Source organism: Colossoma macropomum, unplaced genomic scaffold, assembly GCF_904425465.1.
Source record: "Colossoma macropomum unplaced genomic scaffold, Colossoma_macropomum, whole genome shotgun sequence".
NCBI lineage: Eukaryota > Metazoa > Chordata > Actinopteri > Characiformes > Serrasalmidae > Colossoma > Colossoma macropomum.
This window is the reverse complement of record NW_023494794.1, coordinates 26,537,939-26,551,140: the sequence shown is the minus strand read 5'-3', so window position 1 is coordinate 26,551,140 and position 13,202 is coordinate 26,537,939.

Genomic DNA, 13,202 nt, shown 5'->3' with positions numbered 1-13,202 from the left:
CTCCTACCTTGTCTGTCCACCTTGTAGATGTAAAGTCAGAGACAATAGCTCATCTGCTGCTGCACAGTTTGTGTTGGTCATCCTCTAGTCCTTCATCAGTGGTCACAGGACGCTGTTGGCTGGATATTTTTGGTTGGTGGACTATTCTCAGTCCAGCAGTGACACTGAGGTGTTTAAAAAAAGATTTCTGCTTTGCAACCAGCCAATAAACTCACAGTAGAAGACGAGACAGAAACGTAATGTAAAACTCAAACTTCATGCTGCAGCTTTTTTTAAACATTGTACCTGAAAATATGAACATACATCATCTAGAAGATGAAGAATATTCAAATCCTTTATTTCGCGTTTGGTTTCAGCGCCGCTCCAACGGTGTTTTGCTGCGTCTCGTGACTTCCACCGTCTGATCTCGCACATGCGCAGACTGAGAAATACGAAAGAAATCAGAGTAAGAGTTTATATGCACTGAGAAATCTGATTACTGAGCTAAAATCCAGCCTCTTTATCAGATTTCTTAATCTGATTTCTAGATCAGAGTATGGTGTTTACATGATCATTTAAATAATCTGAAAACAGAAATTCGATTATGATTGGATTATTGCGTGCATGTATACGCACTCAGTGTGACGTCATGTGAAACGCGAGAATAGTCACATAGTTGTATGCAAAATATAAACACCTCCAGTAAAGTGATCTGTTCTGTTGATTTTCAAGGTGAAGATAAGTTAACACATCCTCAACATCCTCACTCAGAAAGTCAACAGAACATGTCATCGGACTAGGGGTGCTCAAACTTTTGCATACAACTATATTTCCTAAATGGTGTCTGAATAGCAGAAGGACCAAAGATATTTAATGTAATGCATAAAGTATCTTTACAGTACTGAGATTTTATTCCAAGTAATTTCCACTGAATGTGAAATGTTCATGGATAAAATGGATTATGAGGTTTTCATATGACAGCGAGGAAAATATTAAGCACCTTTGAAGACATATTTACTGACCATTTGACTGGAAATTTAATAAACTCATATAATCCAAAGCTCCACTCTTGCTTCAGATCTGAAAACATCCACAGGTGTTTCTGTCCATCCTTCCACTGTGAGAAGACGACTCAGCGCTGTGGGTCTGAAAGGATGTGTAGCTGTCAAGAAGAACCTCACTGAGAAAAGGAGACGGACAACATAGAAGTTTGCACTCCTGAAACTGAACATCTGAGATGTGGAGTGAGGTTTTATGGACTACATTTGTTGTTTGGATAAATCGAATCATGAGAAGCAGAAAATGCTAGACCAACTTCTAAGACTGAACTTAGACTGGAGGTGTGTCTGCAGATTCTTTGAGAAACTGAAAGTGAGGCTCCTGAAAGGAATGGAAGCTGTAATAAAGGCAGAGTGGACACAATAAATACTGAAAAATAGTGATTTTATGATTAGTTGATGTGGCGACTGTGCAAATTTCTTTTAAATATATGTTTTCTGTTTTTTTCCTGATGCTGAAAAATGAATAACTTGTATTTAATTGCCATTTTGTGTGGAAAGTAAATAAATGACGGAGTGGTCTCATAAACCTTTGTCTGATCTATTTAAACTCAAGGCATTCATAGAGATAGCAATAAGCAAAATATACACAAAATCATATTTTATATGTTTTTTTGGGAGGTGCCTGTCCAAAATCCTAACCTCTAAATTTTTACACTTGTGAAAAATAATACTTACATTTTTTTGCATTTTTATTAGTGCTGTTTTTTTATTTTTAAGAGAGATTTTATATTTTTCATGAGTTTAATTTTTAAATGAAAAAACGTTATTTAAAAAAATGCTGTCCCATGTTTTCATGTCACGACTGAAACACAATGGCTGTGTCCAAAACCACATACTACTATGCTACCAATTAATATGTGAAAGCTATTTTGCCATATATAGTAACATGTATAGTAACAAGCAGTTTTGGACGCAGCCAAAGAGTTTTAGTCTGTAGGTGGAGCTTCATTTCAGCCACACCCCCTGCATTTTAGAGCAGGAAGTAAGACGCATCCCTTTCCCTCAGCCACGTGCTGAACAGTTAGATCATAGATCTACACACCTAGATGCTGCATTGGGTTCAGCCAGGCATGTCAACGGCGCTGCCATTTTGGGGCGGTCAACATCGCTGCTGGACTGCATTCAGTACCATTACAGAGCGGCAGTTTAAGAAAGATACTGTCCACAATTACACTATTTCAGGAATATTACTCTCAGAAAGTGGGATAGGATTATATAACGGAGGGAACGCAGTGATCCACACTCATGTCTGTGTGATGTGTATTGTTTGTGTGGTGTTTATGTAGATATGGTCGTGTGGTTGGTGAGGAACAGAGAACCTGTTGATGTGATTGTTTTTCCTCTGGTTTTATATGAAGCTTATTTCATTTAATAGTCTATTCAGGGGGTCTTAACTTGATGTAGTAGTTATTTATTTACAGTGATGGTTAAAGCTTTGTAGCTCGGTAAGTTACAGCATTCCTTAATCCGTGTAGATATTGATAATAGATTAGCGTTAGCACCTTCTTACACCAAGCTGAAGTCAGATTCTTATTTGCCAGATTCTTGTTTGAATTTTCCCGTTCCACCTTAAATGGTGCAGCTTCAGGCACCAGAATGTAACTGCTAAACCATTTAAGGTGGAACAGGAAAACTCGAACAAGAAGCTGGCGAATAGGAAGCCGACTTCAGCTCCGTCCTTCTCACTGTGTTTTGGGTGTTTATTTTATGTTTATGTGTATTAAGATTAGAAGTGATTCCCTCATTGATGGATCTGCTGATGTGTGTGAGTTTGTGTTTTTACTCGCGCTAAACTCGGTTTTTAACGTCAGGTGCAGACTGAATACTTTCCTGCTGGTCCGGACGGCTAATTATCACGATCAGTTATTAAAGTAATAAAAGCTACCGAGAGCAGATCCGTGCAGCCCAGATTAATCTGTGTCTGAGGATTATAACTAAACAGATTTGGTGAAAATCGGTTGAGTAATAAGGAAGTTGTGGCTGATTTAATCCTGAGACTCATCGTCTCTCAGTACAAGAGAATCTGTTCACAAGTGGATCTTGACCTCTCCAACATGGTGGACGGTCAGACGTATCGCCTCAGATAGAGAACAACAGACAAGTTTTGAAGTAAATGAGTCCCCAAGTCTAAAAATCAGTATAGCGTTAGGAAATGTCACTACCGAAACACGATTTTCTTCAGTTAAGTAAATTTTTTTGTGGGTTTTAATGAAAAATATGATGATTTTATGTGTGTACAACTGTTTAAAGCTGTGTTTGCTAGTCATGGACTAGTTAGCGTTTTTGAGTTCTGCTCTAAATGAGCTAAAATTGTCATGACTGAAACATCTGGTAAGGTTTTGTCAGTGTTATGGTTGTTTGTTAGTGACAATATAAATGTTCAATCATCTCTTTTATTGAAAATAAACCGGTATATGATCATTTAAAGGAAAAGGATTTTAGTCCAAAGTCCAAGTCAGTTAAAAGACCGAAGTCAATCACATCATTTCAGGTCTAGTTTAAAAACCACTGCGAAAAATGTCATTTTGTCTGATCTCTGAAGTAGAAGTATGATCTATGCACCACTACAGCACTCGTAAAATATGGATTTTCTTAATAACCGTAATGCAGGGCTTAGAGGGTCCTTGATTAAATTCAAGTGCTCAGTTTCTACAGCTCTGTTCTGAAGATGCCGGCTGATCTCGCCTCATCTGAAAGTGTGATGAAGCACTGGAGGACTCGAAGACCAAACTCTGTAGACACGCTCCTCCGTCTCTCCGTCTCTCCTTGTCTTTCTCTTCTTTCTTTCTCGTCCGTTCTGCCTCCAACCCCCCAACCACTTTGCTTTGAATCGTCCCCCTACGTCTGTGTTTTCAACGACTCAATTACGCAGGGACCCTGCGGTGAAAATTACGGATGTTTTTCCACCATTTCTCTCTTTCCGCTGGGGCGACTTGACCCCTCCCCGCTGTCCACCCCCCATTCTATCGTTCTCTCGCTCTCCTCTTTCTTGTCCTTCCTCTCGCGCACTTACTCCCCACCTGTCTGCGATCTTTTTCCTTTCAGTAGAAGTTATTGTGTTGCTACAGGAGACTGAAAGGAAATAATGGGTAAATGGACTTGTTTGTGCAATGCTCTCACCATGCACCGAGACGGGGAGAGAGAGAGAGAGAGAAAGAGAGAGAGAGAGAGAGAGACTTTCTCAAACCATTTTCATTTACAACTGTCTTTTTCTTGTCATTACTCCAAACATCAATGCATGAGGCTCTACAGGTGATGAGAGCTTTCCGTTCAAACGGAGCTCAAATAACACTCATCGCAAACATGTAAACACCACCGGAGACGAGAGAGGTGTTGAATATTTGCTCTTTTGGTGCTGGTAAGAAAAACAACTCTTGAAAACGGCAACTTTTTATAATGATTTCTAATCATCTCAATGCTATTACACACACACACACACATTATCTAAGCCGCTTATCCCTCTGGGTTGCGGGGATGCTGGAGCCCATCCCAGGGGTCATTGAGCAGAAGGCAGAAAACACCCTGGACAGGTCGTCAGTCCATCACAGGGCAGACACATTGACATATCGCTGCTGTCGGAAGAAAATCTCATCTCCATTTTTGTCATTTTTCAGTTTTTTACATAATTTAAAAAAATACCTGTTGTCCTTTATGTTGTGTGCAAGTTTCATCATGAATGGACTCAAAGAAATGACCCAGAATGACTTGGAAGAAAGTCTGGTTCCATTGACTAACATTAAATGTAAAGTATGTTTTTTCCTTCTTCTGTAAAATTATCATTTTGGAGATACGAGGTTTTCTTCCGACAACAGTGAAATATAATCACACACATTCACACCTAGGAGCAATTTAGCCTGTCCAATTGGCCTGACATGACTATGGGAGGAAACCCACGCAGACACGGGGAGAACATGCAAACTCCAAACAGGACCCTGGTCGCCTGATCGGGGAATCGAACCCAGGCCCGTCTTGCTGTGAGGCGACAGTGCTACACTCTTATAATCCACTTACTTTAAGAAGGAGAAAGTGAAAGGAAACACTCTGGAGTGAAGGAGGACTATTTTTTAGATCCTCAAGGGAATTTCACAAGTTGAAAGATAACAATTCAGTAGAAATTAAGGGGTTTTTGGCGTTGGCCCTGTCCTCGGTCCAGGTCTTGGAGCGCCGAGACCCTCGCAGATCTTACAGGATAGAGACGGCAAAATAGAGAGGAGAAAATCAAGCTTGTGTTTGGATTAGTTGAATCAGAAAATGCAACCAACTTCTAGGACTGGTCTCGTCAGGCAAAGCCACGTCCACCAGGCTTTAATCAACAGGTTTGAGAAGGGAGCCATGAGAAGATTGGGAAAAGGGGCAAGTCTAGCTGATATGTAACATCACTGATCTTTTTTAAAATCTTAAACAGCCTAATGTATTTGGGAGTGAGGTTTTTGCACCAAACAGGACACAGTCTCCAGGTTGGTGGGAAAAGTTCAGCCAACTCCATGGCATTGATAGGTCTCCTCCCAGACCTCCTCACTGCGTCTCATCCACTGCAGGGACATCACACATTTTTGCTGTCCAGGGAGCCAATTACAGCTGACAGACTAAAACACACTGGAAAGGTGTGAGTTCTGGGCAGAGTTGTGCCATTTCTGCCCATATGAGATAACGGGACCAGTCAGACGGACTGTTATTAAAAAAAACAGCTTTAAGAATTGTCCTAGATCCTGGTTGGTCCTTTTGCATTGTCCATTTGATTGAGGATGGTATCCTGAAGTGAGACTGATGGACACCCCTATATGTTCAAAAAAGGCAGACCAAACATGAGAAGTGAACTGAGGTCTGTGATCAGGTAGAATGTCCTCCAGTACACCGAAAGAAAAGCAGTAGGGAGTGAAGAAAATGGTCTGAATTTAACATTGTGTGAAAACCTGTCTACAACGGTAAGTATGGCGGTGTAGCCTTGAGAGGAAGGGAGATCAATAACTAAGGCCCAATCCCAGTTCACCCCTCTCCCCTACCACTGAGCCCTTAGCACTCTGTTTTGCATGTTCACGTCTAGGGGTAGGGTGTCCCAATTTCTGTTGAGAGGGGTAGGGTGAAGTGTTAGGGCTACAAAACCCTCCAAACAGAGGTTTTTCAGAGACTCCAAACAGAGTGATATGAGAAAAAAAGAAAAACCGGCAAGATGGAGAACAAGAGATCAAAGGAACCCACAAATGTGAGAATTTTCTCTGCTAAAAAATTACAGCAACCACTGTATGATCTTAGTTTAATGTTGTTTCAGTGTATTATGGTCGTTTTCTTCATAACGCATAAAAAATCACTATTGGCATGCTAATGTCTCGGTAGCTAGCTAGCTAACTTTCCCGTTCCACCTTAAATAGTCCAGCAGTTCTGACGCCTGAAGTGCTAGAATGTAACTGCTACACCGTTTAAGGTGGAACGGGAAAAGTCAAACTAGAAGCTGGTGAATATCTGACTTCAGCTTCATATCACTGAAGAATTAGAGGTGGGTGATAATAAATAATTGCCCCCCTCTTTGAAGGCATATGATGCCCTAAATGTAACTAAAGCCCAGCAGTGAGGAGCTGAACTTTACCATCCTCTGCTGTCACTGCAGACTGGCAGGGTCGCCTACAGAGCAGCGCTGGTAGCTGTTAATGAAGTGATGCTCTTTTTATTTGAGGGTCCCATTTAATAGGGGAAGATTTCAACCACTACATCTTAATAACTCAGTTCCAAGGGCTTAGGGTGACACTCGAAAACAAGGGGTAGGGGTAAAAATATGAAATGGGACTGGGCCAAAGTCTTTAGCTATATGGGACCGCGGTCGACTGGGCACAGGCAGCGGCGTAAGTTTATCGGCTTGTATCTACTTATCATCTATGGCACCAGACAATCTCCCTCAGTAAAGCAAGTATTCGTCATTTTCAAAGATCTGATTCACATCTGTTAGAGTGTAAAGTTCATTTTGTGATAATCAGTATCATATAAATGATTTTAATGTTATGAGAAATTGCATAACATTAAGCAACATTGTGTGTCAGAGGAATAGATTTAGCCAGTAGCTCTGCATCATTTGGGGTATATTGTTGTTGCACAATATACCCCAAATGAACCCACACACACACACATATATTATATCTAAAATATTGTTTTTGATTTTAGTTATCTTTCCCATTTTATACAAGAAAAGTGAGTCAAACTTTTTAAAAATGTTCTTCTAATGCAAGATATAGAGGTTTAAAAACCTTGAATGCAGCGTTTAAACAGTGATTGCAAACCTTTTGAAGTGTAGAGAGTGAAATATGTGAACATAATGGTCCATGTTTCTTAAGAAAGATGGTTATAATACAGTTGTATGTGATGTCTGAGGTACACAAACACTGTAAACTGCTTCATTTACTGCTTTGGTGGTGAAATGAATTAAAATTACAAACTTCTCTCAGCAAATGGCCGGATTTGAAAGCTGTGTTTAGATAAACTCTCCTGCACTCTGTTGTGTGGTCAGTCTCAGGGCCGTCAAGGCCAAGTGATTTTTCACAGTTTTGCCCTCTAGTGGCAAACATGCTCATATTCTCATGGTTTATTTTCCCCAACAAAGCACACAGTGCAAAAATAAGTGTACATTGTTGCAGTTTTGGTTCAGCCCAAAACTGAACAGTTGAAATATATATATAGATATTTGTAAGGACTGTGTTATGATCTATTTTCAACCCAATGCATTAAGAGATAGTAATAAGCTGAACTAAATAAAAAATAAAAACAAAACATTTTATATAGGCTACTTTCTATTGAGAGGTGTCTGTGCTAAACCCTAACACCTATATTTCACCTTTTAATTTTTTTCTATGTTGTTTTTTAAAAAAATCTTTGTAATTTCTTTTGAAGTGAAGTTGAAAATTTTAGATTTATCATTTAATTTTTAAGCTAAAAACTCTCCCATGCTTTCACGTCACTACTGAAACTCAGAGTTTTTGTATGTGGGCAGGGCCTTATTTTAGCCACACCCCAGCATTTTACCATGTGTTACCATGTATCATGTCTAAGGCCCCTTACATCAGCACAATATCATTTACAACCCCATTTCCAAAAAAGTTGGGACGCTGTGCAGAATGTAAATAAACACAAAATGCAATGATGTGCAAATCAAGTAAACCCTATATTACACTGACAATAGTATGAGGACAACAGATCAAATGTTGAAACTGAGAAATTTTATTGTTTTTTGAAAAATATATACCCATTTTGAATTTGATGTCAACAACACGTTCCAAAAAAGTTGGGATGGGGAAACAAAAGGCTGGTAAAGTTGTGTTGAGGAGGTGTTCATCGCTCTGTGAAAGACCGTACAGGCAAATATTGCAACAATTCAAAAATAACATTTCTCAATGTAAAATAGCAAAGAACCTCTGCTTTTTATCATCTACGGTACATAATAACATCAAAAGATTCAGAGAATCTGGGCAAAACTCTATATGCAAGGGACAAGGCCAAAAAAACATTTTGCTGACCATGATCTTTGATCTTAAAACAGACATTGTTCTGTAGAGGAAATCACTGCATGGACTCAGAAACACTTCTGAAAACCACTGTCTGTGAAAACAGTTCGGCGCTGTATCCACAAATACAAGTTAAAACTCTAAAACGCAAAGAAGAAACTGTATGTAAACAGGAAACGCTGCCACCTTCTCTGGGCCTGAGCTCATTTAGTCATTAGTGCACATGGCATGGGTGACCTGCACATCTGCAAAGGCACCATTAATGCTCAATGATATATATATATATATATATATATATATATATATATATATATATATGTTTTAGCAACATATGCTGCCATTCAGACGACGTCTTTTTCAAGGAAGGCCTTGATTATTTCAGCAAGACGATGCATGTATTACAACAGCATTGTTCCATATTAAAAGAGTCCGGGTGCTAAACTGACCTGCCTGCAGTCCAGACCTGTCTGTCACCACTGATAACATTTGATGCATTATTAATTGAAAAATATGACAAAGGAGACCCTGAACTGTTGACCAGCTGAAATCCTGTATCAAACAGGAATAGGAAAACATTTCACTTTCTAAACTACAGCAGTGTCTCCTCAGTTCCCAAAAGCTTACAGAGTGTTGTTAAGAGAAGAGGTGATGAAACACAGTGGTAAACAGGCCCCCGTCCCAACTTTTTTGGAGCCTGTTGTTGGCATTAAATTCAAAATGGGCATATATTTTTCAAAAAACAATACAATTTCTCAGTTTCAACATTTGATATGTTGTCTTTGTATTATTTTCCTTTAAAAATATGGTTTATATGATAACATGATAACATTTCATATCATCGCATTATATTTTCATTTGCATTCTGCACAGCGTCCCAACTTTTTTGGAAATGGGGCTGTACTTCATAAAAACAGCTACAAGTATTGCTTTATAAATACGTTCTCCAGCACTTGTGTTATAAAGCCCCCATGAAAGTAGCCTTCAAATAAAGTGTTACCAAAATTCCTCATGCATCTGTACTTGGAAAATAAGTATAAAGATTCAGATTCTCATTCTATTAAACAAAGCTGTGACAGCAGACGAATGGAACTCCTAATGGCTGGAGAAAGTTTTCCGAGAGCGGATGAGAGCGCACGCCGGGGTGCAACCTTTAACCCACTCATTTCAAGGCTTGGACCTTGTCACCCTCTCAGCCCCTTACACCCTAACACAGAAAACAAATCGAAAGACATAATGAGGGGGCCCAGCAAACAAGCCCGCAGACCCCAGGGAGCAGCTCCAATACACAGGCTGCAGAGAGGAAAATAAATCTATCGACTCAGATCAATATGCTGCATTACTGGCACGCCTGGGGAGAGCCATGCTGGATGTGTGTGGAGATTGTGTCCAAACATGACACAGCTGGTTACAAGCACAGATTTTCTTTTTCATCTTAAAGGAATACTCTCAACCTAATCTGCAGCGTATGGTCGATTACCACAGACACTAATTTCAATGCATTTTCCCCATATTGGGCCTTATGCATCAAAGCTGCATAAATAAGAGTGCAGAAATGACCTCCTTTAATGACGTACGGGCTACTCTGCTTCTGATTCACGAAACCTTCATACGACATGGGGATGAGCGCAAATGATAAATCAGCTTCGGTGCGTGAAATCAAGCGCCAGCCTCCCAGCACCTCATTTACATATCATTTACATAAAGCACACCCTAATTCATGTAGATATTTCGATAGGGAGCCAACAACTTTAAGCATTTTGTGAACTCATAGGTGGAGTTTGAGGTTGAGCAGTGAGTGCAGATCTCCCCCTACTGGCCAAACTTTATAGCGTTAGAATTGCGATAACTGGAAGGAATAAAATAACAGATTTAAATGCTGTATTGTTGCAGCGTATGAGACGCTTCTGCACCAGCTGTGTTTTGTATGGTTGAATTTTTTGCCGTTGTCAGTGATATAAAACAAAAGCACAGCATAATATCTTTGTCTTTATGTCAGTTGCAGCATTTGTTTCTACCAATTTGCATGTAAAACCAATCAATCAATCAACCAATCTTTATATAACCTCGGAGAACATTGAGGGTGACCCTCATTTACAGTGTTGCCGAGTTGATACAGGAAAAGGGATGGATAATGTGTAAGAACATATCAAATAATAAAAGTCAATTTAATAAAAAATGACTCAAATCACGCAAGTATAAAAAAAAGAAACATTAATAATAAAAATGCAAAAAATACAGTAGAAAATATAAGACAATAATTAAAACGTAGCTAAAATGTAAAAGTTAACAAAATCAAAGGACGATAAATAAAAAAAAAGGAAACTAAAAAATTAAATAAAATTCTAAGTACATCCACTTTTGTACTGGATTGCCATGAACATAAATGATTAGTGGTATTATTATTTTATATTTTTATTCTTGTTATTGGTATTATAGATGATATTGCTGAAAGTTTTACTACTTTAATAACTGATCGTGATAATTAGCCGTCCGGACCAGCAGGAAAGTATTCAGTCTGCACCTGACGTTAAAAACAGAGTTTAGCGCGAGTAAAAAACACAAACTCACACACATCAGCAGATCCATCACTGAGGGAATCACTTCTAATCTTAATACATATAAACATAAAATAAACCCCCAAAACACAGTGAGAAGGACGGAGCTGAAGTCGGCTTCCTATTCGCCAGCTTCTTGTTCGAGTTTTCCCGTTCCACCTTAAATGATGCAGCAGTCACTTTCTGGTGCCTGAAGCTGCACCATTTAAGGTGGAACGGGAAAATTCGAACAAGAATCTGGCAAATAAGAATCTGACTTCAGCTTGGTGTAAGAAGGTGCTAACGCTAATCTATTATGAATATCTACACGGATTAAGGAATGCTGTAACTTACCCAGCTACAAAGCTTTAACCATCACTGTAAATAAATAACTACTACATCAAGTTAAGACCCCCTGAATAGACTATTAAATGAAATAAGCTTCATATAAAACCAGAGGAAAAACAATCACATCAACAGGTTCTCTGTTCCTCACCAACCACACGACCATATCTACACAAACACCACACAAACAATACACATCACACAGACATGAGTGTGGATCACTGCGTTCCCTCCGTTATATAATCCTATCCCACTTTCTGAGAGTAATATTCCTGAAATAGTGTAATTTTGGACAGTATCTTTCTTAAACTGCTGCTCTGTAATGGTACTGAATGTGATGTTAACCACCCAAAATGGCGGCGCCGTTGACGTGCCTGGCTGGACCCAACGTGGCATCTAGGTACGTATATCTATTGTAGCTCCAGTCCAAAACGAACTTCAGACACCATGGATGGAAGGGGCAGTTGTGTATATCTGATGTTGCCAAACTATTTCTTCAATAGTGCAGACAGCTAAGCTAGTAGCGTGTAAGGTTGAAGCACTTTGGTAAGTTAATCCACTTGCTCTGATAAAAAGCTATCGATCGAGCGCGCAGTGTGTGCGAAAGCCCACTGACAGCTGAAGCTCAGGATGGTGCAGAGCCCTGTAACCCGAGAGGAGAAGCGGTCCAATCAGGGTTTAAGCAGGAGAGGCAAAATATTTCTATTTTTCCATCAATATTTTATCACGCGCTCGCCGGAAGCATGCACACTGAGGATTTGACCGTAATGGCCACCCCATCTGTTTATAGATTTGAAGAGAGGGGTGCTGGCTTTGGCCTTTGACAGCGACAGACGCCCGGAGACGGGTACACAGAAGCTTTGTGTAATACATAGTGTGAAAGAAGTGCTTTTATTAGTGGCTGAGTGTCTACAGGCTTAAGTAAATGGCCTGCGAATGATAAATGGCCTATAAAATGGGGAAGGCCTGATGTGACAGATGCAATTCATGCTTATCTATTTACATCCTCTCTATCTATGTGCTGTCAATTCATCATGGTCTGAAAACATAGATATGAATGTAAGTGAAACCGAAGAATTGTTTAATTGAATTGGGCTCAATTGGCTAGCAGCATATTACATGGAACCTGACTGCATTTTGATAAAGCTTGTTAACCAAAGCCGCGAGTGCATTACTGGAATTTTTTAACAATGCTCTAGTGTCTTGGCCAACACTCTACATCAATCTAAGGTGGATTCACGTGCTATAAATCCACTGGACAGGACAAAGAACGCACTAAGATCATGAGCTCATCACGTTCAGATCCATTAGGCCGCCTCCCAAGGGTTTGTTAACACTCTTCATATTCAGATCCATCATACATAATCCTAATCAACGTAGATTTACTTAAGTGATCACCTTGGAGATGAGTATGTATTGACTAAATGTACAGTACTTAGCAATGATGAAATATTTATCAGCCTCAAAACAAAACAGCTTATGATTTTAAACTTCAAAGCTGACTGAAATGGGTTATTCAATAGCAGCTGCCCTATGGATCACACCATGGTTTTCTATGAAAACATCTGAAAAAGTTGGGGCAGTGAGTGAAATGCCAATAAAAACAGAAAGCAACGATTTTTAAGTATATTTTGACCTGCATTTAAAAGAAAACAGTACAAAGACAAAATATTTAACGCTTTACTTTATCAGTTCGGAAATTGTTGTCTGCAACACGTTCCAAAAAGGTTGAAACAGGAGCAATTTAAAAGTAGGAATGTGGTGAAATCTTAAACATGTGATGCTGTCATACTTGG